The sequence below is a fragment of the Mastomys coucha genome, unplaced genomic scaffold (genome assembly GCF_008632895.1).
Source record: "Mastomys coucha isolate ucsf_1 unplaced genomic scaffold, UCSF_Mcou_1 pScaffold2, whole genome shotgun sequence".
Taxonomy (NCBI): domain Eukaryota; kingdom Metazoa; phylum Chordata; class Mammalia; order Rodentia; family Muridae; genus Mastomys; species Mastomys coucha.
The window spans coordinates 13600819-13604429 of NW_022196902.1; positions in this window are offsets into that span (position 1 = coordinate 13600819).

Below are 3611 nucleotides of genomic sequence, written 5' to 3' on the forward strand. Positions count from 1 at the left end.
AACATAGAGGCTGTGAATAAAATTGTTTAAACAGAGATAACCAAACAGGAGCAAAGAGAGTCACTGTGGATTACCAACCAGAGAAGAAGCAGAGTCTGTAGATTATAGGCAGTTATATCTTTTATTTAAATTAAATTGATTTTCAAAAGAGGCAAAGATGAAGTTACCCCAACTTTCTCATCCTTATAAAAAAATCTCCAGCCACTGTTTACACTGACTGGTAAGTGATGTGCTGTCTGGGGCACTCGTTAAGTGCTGGACATTTGTCATGACTTGAAGGTCATCACAGGCTCAGAAGAATAGATTCTTTCTAATAACCTGAAGAACACCTCAGGCTCACAGAAATTGATTCTTTGTTTTTACCTATTGCTCTATATTGTTTCCCACATATGAAGAACATTTTCCGGCTTCTTCTGAGACACTTCCTTTCTAAATATTAGCACGTCCTCAAAACATTCTTTTGCCAAAGTAGAATGAGCTGGTCAGAAGATACAATCTCTTTATAAACCATTTGGGTTTTATCAAACCAACACTCCTAAATTCAGGGTTGAGAAGAAAGAGGGTGCAGATAATGGCAGTCTGACTGGCTCTTTCTGTGTTTTTGTCAATTACATTGCCCAGTGTCCTAATGTCTAATATCATTTTCCTGATAAGCACATTACTGGTCTTGATCAAAGAGCAATAAGCTATGTTTTTTTTTTAAAGACACACCAGAAGAAGGCATCAGATCTCATTACAGATGATTATGAGCCACCATGTGGTTGCTAGGAATTGAACTCAGGACCTCTGGACAAATAGTCAGTGCTCTGAACCGCTGAGCCATCTCTCCAACCCCGGCAATAAGCTATGATTAACGGATAAGAAAGTTTGTATCTGTACATTGTAGCACATCAACATGGACTAGTGTGTTTTGAGCATGGGAACAAACTCTCCTCTGCCTTTGCTTGTTCTAAAATACCTGGGAGGGAATAATTAATTCTTTGGAATTTTTCAGATCATTTGAAAACTCTCATGGAGAATTGTTGTGTTTATTAAATTTGATCAGATCGACCCTGGTGACATGATGAGTCACCTGTTGTTTAATTTCCTGCTCTTTCTCAATTACTAATCAAAAGATAGCCTAAGGAGCAGACAGTCCTTAAAGTAGATCGGAATCAATTATCAGCACAATCAAAATGAAGAAACCCCAGAGTAATTAAAAAAAAATCATAAACAACTCTCACATCCTAGCTTGGGAAGGAAAAACTATCAAAGGTTTCATTGTTGAGCCGTGGATTTTTTTTTTTTTAAAGCATAAAGCCATTTCTTAAAACTTTCAGACAGTTGATATGTTGGGTAATATGCAAGAGCAGAGACTACAGAATTTCATAATGTGAGTTTTCTAGTCAGAAAACCAAGTCTTTGCTAAGCATTCACCTTCCTGTATCATTTTAGTATTATATTTCAAGAGGATAGAATAAAAAACTCTTTTGTGAGTTTCCACGGTATACCAAGGAGGCAGTTTTTAAGACCTGTGGCTTGTGGCTGAAGCAAATCTCATGGGAAGCCTACTTCCTACTCTTTGATTCTTGCCCCACAAATGATCACAATCAGTTGTATTTTTTAACCATTTAATCAATTGACATCTTTATAAATCATGAGTCTATAAGCATGAAGCTTTTTATTAGTACATGTAGATATTCATCATCAATGAATCTTTTGTATTAATAATTATTCAAGTTATATATTAATATATACCAAATCACTGTAGAAGCCAGGTTTGTAGACCACAATTATACTGTTCCTAAGGCTTCATGGTGATGGGGTTGGTAAGAACTGGCTGCCTCTCTTCTGCTGAACATCAGCTGAAAGAGCTGTGATCATCGAAGCCTTGTCCATCGGCACATCTGGCCATAGATGCTGAATGTCATCTGGTCCCTTAACCAAGGCACTGCTGAAATACTGCATATAATCTTTCTATAAAGTGACTGGCTCTCCAGAGTGAGCTTTCCCAAGAGGACTAGATGTAAGATATATCATCTTTTGTAGCTTAGCCTTAGCAGGTGCATGACATTGCTGCCACTGAAGTCATGGGTTGTCCCAGGGTTGTTAGGAGGAGATGTCTCTCAATAAATGAGTGTTCTCATCTTTCAGTGCAGGAGTATCAGCATCACAGGGTAGGAACATTCTAGATGGGATATACTGAATGGTCAACATAGAAAAAGATTATCCACCGCAATGCTGATAGGAAATCACAAGACTAATTGCTGCCCAACAGTCTGCTGCAGAAGAACAGGGACTCTGTCTGTCTATCTATCTATCTATCTATCTATCTATCTATCTATCTATCTATCTATCTATCTACCTATCTTTTTAATTATATTTTATTTTGTTATTTTATTATATTTATTATATATTTATTATGTTATATTTATTTTATTTATCTATACTTCTTTTTCTATCTATTTACCTGTTTATATTTTGAGGTGCATATAAACATTTTAGTTATATCAGTGTAGTGACTTATCTCCTAACCAGGTTCAGAAACAATTCTTCCCTGGCTAACTCTAAAACCAAAAGTTGTGAAATAAGAAGAGGTTTTTTTGGTTTTTGTTTTTATGAAAAGGAATAGAAAAGTCTATCTAGTTAGATTGACTACTTCCTCAAGAGAAATAGAACTTAAAAGCAAAGTCTTCTAATGAGCTCTCTCATGTGCATCACATCAGTATGAAGTAACCTCATTTTCCTGGGACTGTTTGGGGAGAGTTTGCCAAATCTAGGTCAGTACAGAGAGCACCATGCTGTGTGGGTGACCTTTGCCTTGTTTCCAGGATGAGCAATACCTTCAACTCTGCACACATTTTACACTTCACTCCTCTTAAGACGATATAATCCCAGCCCTCTGCAGAGGCGGAAGGCTTTCTGACTGACATGATCTTTTTCTTGCCTTTTCAGAGTTTCTCCAGGTTTCAGCTCCCAAACAACATACTGACAATATATGCCATCTGCTTTTCAAAGACACAGAGCAAGACAGGGCAAGGCAGGGAAATTCCTTCAACAGCTCCCTGTTAAATTACTTCTTACAAGAGCGGGGGATCTTTTATGCCTTTAAACCCTACCTTTTATGCGTTAAATTTTTATTCACAAATTTTCTTTACTTTGTATTTTTTTCATGGGGTTTAAAAATGCTTTTCCCTTTGATTTCTTTCACTAATAATCTGTTGGTGGCCTGAAACATTCTGCCCTGTGGATATAGTTCTTTCTCAACATTAGAAGGACCTGTGGGACCCTAAGTGATGTGCACACAGCAGTGGTTCACAATGACACCCTCAAGTAGGCAGTCTAGACACCTAGAATTTGTGTATACACTTCCAAAGGGGGTATGCACCCAGTGTGGATTCAGACCAAGATAGGCCACAAATTTACACTTCAGCTTTCACTGAAGTACTCCTTTAAAAAAGAATATTACATTCATAAAGAAAAGCTGAGCTTTCCAGATGGAGCAGGCTAGTGTGGCAAACTTGTAGTCTCAACTGGTCAGGAGGATGTGTCAAGAGATGACTTGTGACTAGGAGTGTGAGACCAGCACAGAGCACACAGCAAGATGTCACCGAGAGAGAAAGAGAGAGAGA